Source organism: Myotis daubentonii, chromosome 14, assembly GCF_963259705.1.
Source record: "Myotis daubentonii chromosome 14, mMyoDau2.1, whole genome shotgun sequence".
Taxonomy (NCBI): domain Eukaryota; kingdom Metazoa; phylum Chordata; class Mammalia; order Chiroptera; family Vespertilionidae; genus Myotis; species Myotis daubentonii.
In genome coordinates, this window is record NC_081853.1 from 147022 (window position 1) to 162501 (window position 15480).

Here is a 15480-nt window from a genome sequence, read left to right on the forward strand (position 1 = left end):
AGCCAATCCTCCTTAATTGTAAACATCAACACTATTCTCGTCATTCCAAGGCTTTAGACACCAATTCTGAGCTCTGTAAGCATGAACTCTTAATATTTCAAAGCACAGTCCCGTGAAAACGCCACCGGAAGTACCCGGAGATGTAAACATTTCAGTATTTGTGTCATTTCACAGATTTCCCCTGGAAACCTCCGTGATTGAATACGACGGTAAATGTAGTAAGAACCTATTTACGTGTACTTGAGGTGTTTCTTACACGTTCTTAATCATTTCTGGGAACTATCATTGTGTACTTTAACAGTTTTCCCAAAATTGGACAGTTTGCTTAGAAGTATTTACCGGAATCGTCACCATTTTAACTGATTCACACAAAAAAACGCCAAAGCCAATCCTCTTTAATTGTAAACAGAAACACTATTCTCGTCATTCCAAGGATTTAGACACCAATTCTGAGCTCTGTAGCATGAACTCTTAATATTTCAAAGCACAGTCCCATGAAAACCCCACCGGAAGTACCGGGAGAAGTAAATATTACCAGTATTTCCGTGTTTTCACAGCTTTCCACTAGGAACCTCCCTGATTGAATAAGACAGTAAATTTAGTAAGAACCTATTTACGTGTACTTGAGGTGTTTCTTACACGTTCTTAATCATTTCTGGGAACTATCATTGTGTACTTTAACAGTTTTACCAAAATTAGACAGTTTGCTTAGAAGTATTTACCGGAATCGTCACCATTTTAACTGGTTCACACAAAAAAGCGCCAAAGCCAATCCTCCTTAATTGTAAACAGAAACACTATTCTCGTCATTCCAAGGCTTTAGACACCAATTCTGAGCTCTGTAAGCATGAACTCTTAATATTTCAAAGCACAGTCCCGTGAAAACGCCACCGGAAGTACCCGGAGATGTAAACATTTCAGTATTTGTGTCATTTCACAGATTTCCCCTGGAAACCTCCGTGATTGAATACGACGGTAAATGTAGTAAGAACCTATTTACGTGTACTTGAGGTGTTTCTTACACGTTCTTAATCATTTCTGGGAACTATCATTGTGTACTTTAACAGTTTTCCCAAAATTGGACAGTTTGCTTAGAAGTATTTACCGGAATCGTCACCATTTTAACTGATTCACACAAAAAAACGCCAAAGCCAATCCTCTTTAATTGTAAACAGAAACACTATTCTCGTCATTCCAAGGATTTAGACACCAATTCTGAGCTCTGTAGCATGAACTCTTAATATTTCAAAGCACAGTCCCATGAAAACCCCACCGGAAGTACCGGGAGAAGTAAATATTACCAGTATTTCCGTGTTTTCACAGCTTTCCACGGGGAACCTCCCTGATTGAATAAGACAGTAAATTTAGTAAGAACCTATTTACGTGTACTTGAGGTGTTTCGTCACGTTCTTAATCATTTCTGGGAACTATCATTGTGTATTTTAACAGTTTTCCCAAAATTGTACAGTTTGCTTAGAAGTATTTACCGGAATCGTCACCATTTTAACTGATTCACACAAAAAAACGACAAAGCCAATCCTCCTTAATTGTAAACATCAACACTATTCTCGTCATTCAAAGGCTTTAGACACCAATTCTGAGCCCTGTAAGCATGAACTCTTAGTATTTCAAAGCACAGTCCCGTGAAAACGCCACCGGAAGTACCCGGAGATGTAAACATTTCAGTATTTGCGTCATTTCACAGATTTCCCCTGGAAACCTCCGTGATTGAATACGACGGTAAATGTAGTAAGAACCTATTTACGTGTACTTGAGGTGTTTCTTACACGTTCTTAATCATTTCTGGGAACTATCATTGTGTACTTTAACAGTTTTACCAAAATTAGACAGTTTGCTTAGAAGTATTTACCGGAATCGTCACCATTTTAACTGGTTCACACAAAAAAGCGCCAAAGCCAATCCTCCTTAATTGTAAACAGAAACACTATTCTCGTCATTCCAAGGCTTTAGACACCAATTCTGAGCTCTGTAAGCATGAACTCTTAATATTTCAAAGCACAGTCCCGTGAAAACACTACCGGAAGGACCCGGAGATGTAAATATTACCAGTATTTTTGGAATTACACAGCTTTCCCCTGGAAACCTCCGTGATAGAATACGATGGTAAATGTAGTAAGAACCTATTTACGTGTACTTGGGGTGTTTCTTACACGTTCTTAATCATTTCTGGGAACTATCATTGTGTATTTTAACAGTTTTACCAAAATTAGACAGTTTGCTTAGGAGTATTTACCGGAATCGTCACCATTTTAAATGATTCACACAAAAAAACGCCAAAGCCAATCCTCCTTAATTGTAAACATCAACACTATTCTCGTCATTCCAAGGCTTTAGACACCAATTCTGAGCTCTGTAAGCATGAACTCTTAATATTTCAAAGCACAGTCCCGTGAAAACGCCACCGGAAGTACCCGGAGATGTAAACATTTCAGTATTTGTGTCATTTCACAGATTTCCCCTGGAAACCTCCGTGATTGAATACGACGGTAAATGTAGTAAGAACCTATTTACGTGTACTTGAGGTGTTTCTTACACGTTCTTAATCATTTCTGGGAACTATCATTGTGTACTTTAACAGTTTTCCCAAAATTGGACAGTTTGCTTAGAAGTATTTACCGGAATCGTCACCATTTTAACTGATTCACACAAAAAAACGCCAAAGCCAATCCTCTTTAATTGTAAACAGAAACACTATTCTCGTCATTCCAAGGATTTAGACACCAATTCTGAGCTCTGTAGCATGAACTCTTAATATTTCAAAGCACAGTCCCATGAAAACCCCACCGGAAGTACCGGGAGAAGTAAATATTACCAGTATTTCCGTGTTTTCACAGCTTTCCACTAGGAACCTCCCTGATTGAATAAGACAGTAAATTTAGTAAGAACCTATTTACGTGTACTTGAGGTGTTACTTCACGTTCTTAATCATTTCTGGGAACTATCATTGTGTATTTTAACAGTTTTCCCAAAATTGTACAGTTTGCTTAGAAGTATTTACCGGAATCGTCACCATTTTAACTGATTCACACAAAAAAACGACAAAGCCAATCCTCCTTAATTGTAAACATCAACACTATTCTCGTCATTCAAAGGCTTTAGACACCAATTCTGAGCCCTGTAAGCATGAACTCTTAATATTTCAAAGCACAGTCCCGTGAAAACGCCACCGGAAGTACCCGGAGATGTAAACATTTCAGTATTTGCGTCATTTCACAGATTTCCCCTGGAAACCTCCGTGATTGAATACGACGGTAAATGTAGTAAGAACCTATTTACGTGTACTTGAGGTGTTTCTTACACGTTCTTAATCATTTCTGGGAACTATCATTGTGTACTTTAACAGTTTTACCAAAATTAGACAGTTTGCTTAGAAGTATTTACCGGAATCGTCACCATTTTAACTGGTTCACACAAAAAAGTGCCAAAGCCAATCCTCCTTAATTGTAAACAGAAACACTATTCTCGTCATTCCAAGGCTTTAGACACCAATTCTGAGCTCTGTAAGCATGAACTCTTAATATTTCAAAGCACAGTCCCGTGAAAACGCCACCGGAAGTACCCGGAGATGTAAACATTTCAGTATTTGTGTCATTTCACAGATTTCCCCTGGAAACCTCCGTGATTGAATACGACGGTAAATGTAGTAAGAACCTATTTACGTGTACTTGAGGTGTTTCTTACACGTTCTTAATCATTTCTGGGAACTATCATTGTGTACTTTAACAGTTTTCCCAAAATTGGACAGTTTGCTTAGAAGTATTTACCGGAATCGTCACCATTTTAACTGATTCACACAAAAAAACGCCAAAGCCAATCCTCTTTAATTGTAAACAGAAACACTATTCTCGTCATTCCAAGGATTTAGACACCAATTCTGAGCTCTGTAGCATGAACTCTTAATATTTCAAAGCACAGTCCCATGAAAACCCCACCGGAAGTACCGGGAGAAGTAAATATTACCAGTATTTCCGTGTTTTCACAGCTTTCCACGGGGAACCTCCCTGATTGAATAAGACAGTAAATTTAGTAAGAACCTATTTACGTGTACTTGAGGTGTTTCGTCACGTTCTTAATCATTTCTGGGAACTATCATTGTGTATTTTAACAGTTTTCCCAAAATTGTACAGTTTGCTTAGAAGTATTTACCGGAATCGTCACCATTTTAACTGATTCACACAAAAAAACGACAAAGCCAATCCTCCTTAATTGTAAACATCAACACTAGTCTCGTCATTCAAAGGCTTTAGACACCAATTCTGAGCCCTGTAAGCATGAACTCTTAATATTTCAAAGCACAGTCCCGTGAAAACGCCACCGGAAGTACCCGGAGATGTAAACATTTCAGTATTTGCGTCATTTCACAGATTTCCCCTGGAAACCTCCGTGATTGAATACGACGGTAAATGTAGTAAGAACCTATTTACGTGTACTTGAGGTGTTTCTTACACGTTCTTAATCATTTCTGGGAACTATCATTGTGTACTTTAACAGTTTTACCAAAATTAGACAGTTTGCTTAGAAGTATTTACCGGAATCGTCACCATTTTAACTGGTTCACACAAAAAAGCGCCAAAGCCAATCCTCCTTAATTGTAAACAGAAACACTATTCTCGTCATTCCAAGGCTTTAGACACCAATTCTGAGCTCTGTAAGCATGAACTCTTAATATTTCAAAGCACAGTCCCGTGAAAACACTACCGGAAGGACCCGGAGATGTAAATATTACCAGTATTTTTGGCATTACACAGCTTTCCCCTGGAAACCTCCGTGATAGAATACGATGGTAAATGTAGTAAGAACCTATTTACGTGTACTTGGGGTGTTTCTTACACGTTCTTAATCATTTCTGGGAACTATCATTGTGTATTTTAACAGTTTTACCAAAATTAGACAGTTTGCTTAGAAGTATTTACCGGAATCGTCACCATTTTAACTGATTCACACAAAAAAACGCCAAAGCCAATCCTCCTTAATTGTAAACAGAAACACTATTCTCGTCATTCCAAGGCTTTAGACACCAATTCTGAGCTCTGTAAGCATGAACTCTTAATATTTCAAAGCACAGTCCCGTGAAAACGCCACCGGAAGTACCCGGAGATGTAAACATTTCAGTATTTGTGTCATTTCACAGATTTCCCCTGGAAACCTCCGTGATTGAATACGACGGTAAATGTAGTAAGAACCTATTTACGTGTACTTGAGGTGTTTCTTACACGTTCTTAATCATTTCTGGGAACTATCATTGTGTACTTTAACAGTTTTACCAAAATTAGACAGTTTGCTTAGAAGTATTTACCGGAATCGTCACCATTTTAAATGATTCACACAAAAAAACGCCAAAGCCAATCCTCCTTAATTGTAAACATCAACACTATTCTCGTCATTCCAAGGCTTTAGACACCAATTCTGAGCTCTGTAAGCATGAACTCTTAATATTTCAAAGCACAGTCCCGTGAAAACGCCACCGGAAGTACCCGGAGATGTAAACATTTCAGTATTTGTGTCATTTCACAGATTTCCCCTGGAAACCTCCGTGATTGAATACGACGGTAAATGTAGTAAGAACCTATTTACGTGTACTTGAGGTGTTTCTTACACGTTCTTAATCATTTCTGGGAACTATCATTGTGTACTTTAACAGTTTTCCCAAAATTGGACAGTTTGCTTAGAAGTATTTACCGGAATCGTCACCATTTTAACTGATTCACACAAAAAAACGCCAAAGCCAATCCTCTTTAATTGTAAACAGAAACACTATTCTCGTCATTCCAAGGATTTAGACACCAATTCTGAGCTCTGTAGCATGAACTCTTAATATTTCAAAGCACAGTCCCATGAAAACCCCACCGGAAGTACCGGGAGAAGTAAATATTACCAGTATTTCCGTGTTTTCACAGCTTTCCACTAGGAACCTCCCTGATTGAATAAGACAGTAAATTTAGTAAGAACCTATTTACGTGTACTTGAGGTGTTTCTTCACGTTCTTAATCATTTCTGGGAACTATCATTGTGTATTTTAACAGTTTTCCCAAAATTGTACAGTTTGCTTAGAAGTATTTACCGGAATCGTCACCATTTTAACTGATTCACACAAAAAAACGACAAAGCCAATCCTCCTTAATTGTAAACCTCAACACTATTCTCGTCATTCAAAGGCTTTAGACACCAATTCTGAGCCCTGTAAGCATGAACTCTTAATATTTCAAAGCACAGTCCCGTGAAAACGCCACCGGAAGTACCCGGAGATGTAAACATTTCAGTATTTGCGTCATTTCACAGATTTCCCCTGGAAACCTCCGTGATTGAATACGACGGTAAATGTAGTAAGAACCTATTTACGTGTACTTGAGGTGTTTCTTACACGTTCTTAATCATTTCTGGGAACTATCATTGTGTACTTTAACAGTTTTACCAAAATTAGACAGTTTGCTTAGAAGTATTTACCGGAATCGTCACCATTTTAACTGGTTCACACAAAAAAGCGCCAAAGCCAATCCTCCTTAATTGTAAACAGAAACACTATTCTCGTCATTCCAAGGCTTTAGACACCAATTCTGAGCTCTGTAAGCATGAACTCTTAATATTTCAAAGCACAGTCCCGTGAAAACGCCACCGGAAGTACCCGGAGATGTAAACATTTCAGTATTTGTGTCATTTCACAGATTTCCCCTGGAAACCTCCGTGATTGAATACGAAGGTAAATGTAGTAAGAACCTATTTACGTGTACTTGAGGTGTTTCTTACACGTTCTTAATCATTTCTGGGAACTATCATTGTGTACTTTAACAGTTTTCCCAAAATTGGACAGTTTGCTTAGAAGTATTTACCGGAATCGTCACCATTTTAACTGATTCACACAAAAAAACGCCAAAGCCAATCCTCTTTAATTGTAAACAGAAACACTATTCTCGTCATTCCAAGGATTTAGACACCAATTCTGAGCTCTGTAGCATGAACTCTTAATATTTCAAAGCACAGTCCCATGAAAACCCCACCGGAAGTACCGGGAGAAGTAAATATTACCAGTATTTCCGTGTTTTCACAGCTTTCCACTAGGAACCTCCCTGATTGAATAAGACAGTAAATTTAGTAAGAACCTATTTACGTGTACTTGAGGTGTTTCTTCACGTTCTTAATCATTTCTGGGAACTATCATTGTGTATTTTAACAGTTTTCCCAAAATTGTACAGTTTGCTTAGAAGTATTTACCGGAATCGTCACCATTTTAACTGATTCACACAAAAAAACGACAAAGCCAATCCTCCTTAATTGTAAACATCAACACTATTCTCGTCATTCAAAGGCTTTAGACACCAATTCTGAGCCCTGTAAGCATGAACTCTTAATATTTCAAAGCACAGTCCCGTGAAAACGCCACCGGAAGTACCCGGAGATGTAAACATTTCAGTATTTGCGTCATTTCACAGATTTCCCCTGGAAACCTCCGTGATTGAATACGACGGTAAATGTAGTAAGAACCTATTTACGTGTACTTGAGGTGTTTCTTACACGTTCTTAATCATTTCTGGGAACTATCATTGTGTACTTTAACAGTTTTACCAAAATTAGACAGTTTGCTTAGAAGTATTTACCGGAATCGTCACCATTTTAACTGGTTCACACAAAAAAGCGCCAAAGCCAATCCTCCTTAATTGTAAACAGAAACACTATTCTCGTCATTCCAAGGCTTTAGACACCAATTCTGAGCTCTGTATGCATGAACTCTTAATATTTCAAAGCACAGTCCCGTGAAAACACTACCGGAAGGACCCGGAGATGTAAATATTACCAGTATTTTCGGCATTACACAGCTTTCCCCTGGAAACCTCCGTGATAGAATACGATGGTAAATGTAGTAAGAACCTATTTACGTGTACTTGAGGTGTTTCTTACACGTTCTTAATCATTTCTGGGAACTATCATTGTGTATTTTAACAGTTTTACCAAAATTAGACAGTTTGCTTAGAAGTATTTACCGGAATCGTCACCATTTTAACTGATTCACACAAAAAAACGCCAAAGCCAATCCTCCTTAATTGTAAACAGAAACACTATTCTCGTCATTCCAAGGCTTTAGACACCAATTCTGAGCTCTGTAAGCATGAACTCTTAATATTTCAAAGCACAGTCCCGTGAAAACGCCACCGGAAGTACCGGGAGACGTAAATATTATCAGTATTTCCGTCTTTTCACAGCTTTCCACCGGAAACCTCCCTAATTGAATAAGAGAGTAAATTTAGTAAGAACCTATTTACGTGTACTTCCGGTGTTTCTTACACGTTCTTAATCATTTCTGGGAACTATCATTCTGTATTTTAACAGTTTTACCAAAATTAGACAGTTTGCTTAGAAGTATTCACCGGAATCGTCACCATTTTAACTGATTCACACAAAAAAACGCCAAAGCCAATCCTCCTTAATTGTGAAACTCAACACTATTCTCGTCATTCCAAGGCTTTAGACACCAATTCTGAGCCCTGTAAGCATGAAGTCTTAATATTTCAAAGCACAGTCTCGTGAAAACGCCACCGGAAGTACCCGGAGAGGTAAATATTACCAGTATTTGGGTCATTTCACAGCTTTGCCCTGGAAACCTCCGTGATTGAATACGACAGTAAATGTAGTAAGAATCTATTTACTTGTACTTGAGGTGTTTCTTACACGTTCTTAATCATTTCTGGGAACTATCATTGTGTATTTTAACAGTTTTCCCAAAATTGGACAGTTTGCTTAGAAGTATTTACCGGAATCGTCACCATTTTAACTGGTTCACACAAAAAAGCGCCAAAGCCAATCCTCCTTAATTGTAAACAGAAACACTATTCTCGTCATTCCAAGGCTTTAGACACCAATTCTGAGCTCTGTAAGCATGAACTCTTAATATTTCAAAGCACAGTCCCGTGAAAACGCCACCGGAAGTACCCGGAGATGTAAACATTTCAGTATTTGTGTCATTTCACAGATTTCCCCTGGAAACCTCCGTGATTGAATACGACGGTAAATGTAGTAAGAACCTATTTACGTGTACTTGAGGTGTTTCTTACACGTTCTTAATCATTTCTGGGAACTATCATTGTGTACTTTAACAGTTTTCCCAAAATTGGACAGTTTGCTTAGAAGTATTTACCGGAATCGTCACCATTTTAACTGATTCACACAAAAAAACGCCAAAGCCAATCCTCTTTAATTGTAAACAGAAACACTATTCTCGTCATTCCAAGGATTTAGACACCAATTCTGAGCTCTGTAGCATGAACTCTTAATATTTCAAAGCACAGTCCCATGAAAACCCCACCGGAAGTACCGGGAGAAGTAAATATTACCAGTATTTCCGTGTTTTCACAGCTTTCCACTGGGAACCTCCCTGATTGAATAAGACAGTAAATTTAGTAAGAACCTATTTACGTGTACTTGAGGTGTTTCTTCACGTTCTTAATCATTTCTGGGAACTATCATTGTGTATTTTAACAGTTTTCCCAAAATTGTACAGTTTGCTTAGAAGTATTTACCGGAATCGTCACCATTTTAACTGATTCACACAAAAAAACGACAAAGCCAATCCTCCTTAATTGTAAACATCAACACTATTCTCGTCATTCAAAGGCTTTAGACACCAATTCTGAGCCCTGTAAGCATGAACTCTTAATATTTCAAAGCACAGTCCCGTGAAAACGCCACCGGAAGTACCCGGAGATGTAAACATTTCAGTATTTGCGTCATTTCACAGATTTCCCCTGGAAACCTCCGTGATTGAATACGACGGTAAATGTAGTAAGAACCTATTTACGTGTACTTGAGGTGTTTCTTACACGTTCTTAATCATTTCTGGGAACTATCATTGTGTACTTTAACAGTTTTACCAAAATTAGACAGTTTGCTTAGAAGTATTTACCGGAATCGTCACCATTTTAACTGGTTCACACAAAAAAGCGCCAAAGCCAATCCTCCTTAATTGTAAACAGAAACACTATTCTCGTCATTCCAAGGCTTTAGACACCAATTCTGAGCTCTGTATGCATGAACTCTTAATATTTCAAAGCACAGTCCCGTGAAAACACTACCGGAAGGACCCGGAGATGTAAATATTACCAGTATTTTCGGCATTACACAGCTTTCCCCTGGAAACCTCCGTGATAGAATACGATGGTAAATGTAGTAAGAACCTATTTACGTGTACTTGAGGTGTTTCTTACACGTTCTTAATCATTTCTGGGAACTATCATTGTGTACTTTAACAGTTTTACCAAAATTAGACAGTTTGCTTAGAAGTATTTACCGGAATCGTCACCATTTTAACTGATTCACACAAAAAAGCGCCAAAGCCAATCCTCCTTAATTGTAAACAGAAACACTATTCTCATCATTCCAAGGCTTTAGACACCAATTCTGAGCTCTGTAAGCATGAACTCTTAATATTTCAAAGCACAGTCCCGTGAAAACGCCACCGGAAGTACCGGGAGACGTAAATATAATCAGTATTTCCGTCTTTTCACAGCTTTCCACCGGAAACCTCCCTAATTGAATAAGAGAGTAAATTTAGTAAGAACCTATTTACGTGTACTTCAGGTGTTTCTTACACGTTCTTAATCATTTCTGGGAACTATCATTCTGTATTTTAACAGTTTTACCAAAATTAGACAGTTTGCTTAGAAGTATTCACCGGAATCATCACCGTTTTAACTGATTCACACAAAAAAACGCCAAAGCCAATCCTCCTTAATTGTGAAACTCAACACTATTCTCGTCATTCCAAGGCTTTAGACACCAATTCTGAGCCCTGTAAGCATGAAGTCTTAATATTTCAAAGCACAGTCTCGTGAAAACGCCACCGGAAGTACCCGGAGAGGTAAATATTACCAGTATTTGGGTCATTTCACAGCTTTGCCCTGGAAACCTCCGTGATTGAATACGACAGTAAATGTAGTAAGAATCTATTTACTTGTACTTGAGGTGTTTCTTACACGTTCTTAATCATTTCTGGGAACTATCATTGTGTATTTTAACAGTTTTCCCAAAATTGGACAGTTTGCTTAGAAGTATTTACCGGAATCGTCACCATTTTAACTGATTCACACAAAAAAACGACAAAGCCAATCCTCCTTAATTGTAAACAGAAACACTATTCTCCTCATTCCAAGGCTTTAGACACCAATTCTGAGCTCTGTAAGCATGAACTCTTAATATTTCAAACCACAGTCCCGTGAAAACGCCACCGGAAGTACCCGGAGATGTAAACATTTCAGTATTTGTGTCATTTCACAGATTTCCCCTGGAAACCTCCGTGATTGAATACGACGGTAAATGTAGTAAGAACCTATTTCCGTGTACTTGAGGTGTTTCTTACACGTTCTTAATCATTTCTGGGAACTATCATTGTGTACTTTAACAGTTTTCCCAAAATTGGACAGTTTGCTTAGAAGTATTTACCGGAATCGTCACCATTTTAACTGATTCACACAAAAAAACGCCAAAGCCAATCCTCTTTAATTGTAAACAGAAACACTATTCTCGTCATTCCAAGGCTTTAGACACCAATTCTGAGCCCTGTAAGCATGAACTCTTAATATTTCAAAGCACAGTCCCGTGAAAACGCCACCGGAAGTACCGGGAGAAGTAAATATTACCAGTATTTCCGTGTTTTCACAGCTTTCCACTGGGAACCTCCCTGATTGAATAAGACAGTAAATTTAGTAAGAAACTATTTACGTGTACTTGAGGTGTTTCTTCACGTTCTTAATCATTTCTGGGAACTATCATTGTGTATTTTAACAGTTTTCCCAAAATTGTAAGGTTTGCTTAGAAGTATTTACCGGAATCGTCACCATTTTAACTGATTCACACAAAAAAACGACAAAGCCAATCCTCCTTAATTGTAAACATCAACACTATTCTCGTCATTCAAAGGCTTTAGACACCAATTCTGAGCCCTGTAAGCATGAACTCTTAATATTTCAAAGCACAGTCCCGTGAAAACGCCACCGGAAGTACCCGGAGATGTAAACATTTCAGTATTTGCGTCATTTCACAGATTTCCCCTGGAAACCTCCGTGATTGAATACGACGGTAAATGTAGTAAGAACCTATTTACGTGTACTTGAGGTGTTTCTTACACGTTCTTAATCATTTCTGGGAACTATCATTGTGTACTTTAACAGTTTTACCAAAATTAGACAGTTTGCTTAGAAGTATTTACCGGAATCGTCACCATTTTAACTGATTCACACAAAAAAACGCCAAAGCCAATCCTCTTTAATTGTAAACAGAAACACTATTCTCGTCATTCCAAGGCTTTAGACACCAATTCTGAGCCCTGTAAGCATGAACTCTTAATATTTCAAAGCACAGTCCCGTGAAAACGCCACCGGAAGTACCCGGAGATGTAAACATTTCAGTATTTGCGTCATTTCACAGATTTCACCTGGAAACCTCCGTGATTGAATACGACGGTAAATGTAGTAAGAACCTATTTACGTGTACTTGAGGTGTTTCTTACACGTTCTTAATCATTTCTGGGAACTATCATTGTGTACTTTAACAGTTTTACCAAAATTAGACAGTTTGCTTAGAAGTATTTACCGGAATCGTCACCATTTTAACTGGTTCACACAAAAAAGCGCCAAAGCCAATCCTCCTTAATTGTAAACAGAAACACTATTCTCGTCATTCCAAGGCTTTAGACACCAATTCTGAGCTCTGTATGCATGAACTCTTAATATTTCAAAGCACAGTCCCGTGAAAACACTACCGGAAGGACCCGGAGATGTAAATATTACCAGTATTTTCGGCATTACACAGCTTTCCCCTGGAAACCTCCGTGATAGAATACGATGGTAAATGTAGTAAGAACCTATTTACGTGTACTTGAGGTGTTTCTTACACGTTCTTAATCATTTCTGGGAACTATCATTGTGTACTTTAACAGTTTTACCAAAATTAGACAGTTTGCTTAGAAGTATTTACCGGAATCGTCACCATTTTAACTGATTCACACAAAAAAGCGCCAAAGCCAATCCTCCTTAATTGTAAACAGAAACACTATTCTCATCATTCCAAGGCTTTAGACACCAATTCTGAGCTCTGTAAGCATGAACTCTTAATATTTCAAAGCACAGTCCCGTGAAAACGCCACCGGAAGTACCCGGAGAGGTAAATATTACCAGTATTTGGGTCATTTCACAGCTTTGCCCTGGAAACCTCCGTGATTGAATACGACAGTAAATGTAGTAAGAATCTATTTACTTGTACTTGAGGTGTTTCTTACACGTTCTTAATCATTTCTGGGAACTATCATTGTGTATTTTAACAGTTTTCCCAAAATTGGACAGTTTGCTTAGAAGTATTTACCGGAATCGTCACCATTTTAACTGATTCACACAAAAAAACGCCAAAGAAAATCCTCCTTAATTGTAAACAGAAACACTATTCTCGTCATTCCAAGGCTTTAGACACCAATTCTGAGCTCTGTAAGCATGAACTCTTAATATTTCAAACCACAGTCCCGTGAAAACGCCACCGGAAGTACCCGGAGATGTAAATATTACCAGTATTTTCGGCATTTCACAGCTTTCCAATGGAAACCTCCGTAATTGAATACGACAGTAAATGTAGTAAGAATCTATTTAGGTGTACTTGAGGTGTTTCTTACACGTTCTTAATCATTTCTGGGAACTATCATTGTGTACTTTAATAGTTTTACCAAAATTAGACAGTTTGCTTAGAAGAATTTACCGGAATCGTCACCATTTTAACTGATTCACACAAAAAAACGACAAAGCCAATCCTCCTTAATTGTAAACATCAACACTATTCTCGTCATTCCAAGGCTTTAGACACCAATTCTGAGCCCTGTAAGCATGAACTCTTAATATTTCAAAGCACAGTCCCGTGAAAACGCCACCGGAAGTACCCGGAGATGTAAACATTTCAGTATTTGTGTCATTTCACAGATTTCCCCTGGAAACCTCCGTGATTGAATACGACGGTAAATGTAGTAAGAACCTATTTACGTGTACTTGAGGTGTTTCTTACACGTTCTTAATCATTTCTGGGAACTATCATTGTGTACTTTAACAGTTTTCCCAAAATTGGACAGTTTGCTTAGAAGTATTTACCGGAATCGTCACCATTTTAACTGATTCACACAAAAAAACGCCAAAGCCAATCCTCTTTAATTGTAAACAGAAACACTATTCTCGTCATTCCAAGGATTTAGACACCAATTCTGAGCTCTGTAGCATGAACTCTTAATATTTCAAAGCACAGTCCCATGAAAACCCCACCGGAAGTACCGGGAGAAGTAAATATTACCAGTATTTCCGTGTTTTCACAGCTTTCCACGGGGAACCTCCCTGATTGAATAAGACAGTAAATTTAGTAAGAACCTATTTACGTGTACTTGAGGTGTTTCTTCACGTTCTTAATCATTTCTGGGAACTATCATTGTGTATTTTAACAGTTTTCCCAAAATTGTACAGTTTGCTTAGAAGTATTTACCGGAATCGTCACCATTTTAACTGATTCACACAAAAAAACGACAAAGCCAATCCTCCTTAATTGTGAAACTCAACACTATTCTCGTCATTCCAAGGCTTTAGACACCAATTCTGAGCCCTGTAAGCATGAAGTCTTAATATATCAAAGCACAGTCTCGTGAAAACGCCACCGGAAGTACCCGGAGAGGTAAATATTACCAGTATTTGGGTCATTTCACAGCTTTGCCCTGGAAACCTCCGTGATTGAATACGACAGTAAATGTAGTAAGAATCTATTTACTTGTACTTGAGGTGTTTCTTACACGTTCTTAATCATTTCTGGGAACTATCATTGTGTATTTTAACAGTTTTCCCAAAATTGGACAGTTTGCTTAGAAGTATTTACCGGAATCGTCACCATTTTAACTGATTCACACAAAAAAACGCCAAAGAAAATCCTCCTTAATTGTAAACAGAAACACTATTCTCGTCATTCCAAGGCTTTAGACACCAATTCTGAGCTCTGTAGGCATGAACTCTTAATATTTCAAACCACAGTCCCGTGAAAACGCCACCGGAAGTACCCGGAGATGTAAATATTACCAGTATTTTCGGCATTTCACAGCTTTCCAGTGGAAACCTCCGTAATTGAATACGACAGTAAATGTAGTAAGAATCTATTTAGGTGTACTTGAGGTGTTTCTTACACGTTCTTAATCATTTCTGGGAACTATCATTGTGTACTTTAATAGTTTTACCAAAATTAGACAGTTTGCTTAGAAGAATTTACCGGAATCGTCACCATTTTAACTGATTCACACAAAAAAACGACAAAGCCAATCCTCCTTAATTGTAAACATCAACACTATTCTCGTCATTCCAAGGCTTTAGACACCAATTCTGAGCCCTGTAAGCATGAACTCTTAATATTTCAAAGCACAGTCCCGTGAAAACGCCACCGGAAGTACCCGGAGATGTAAACATTTCA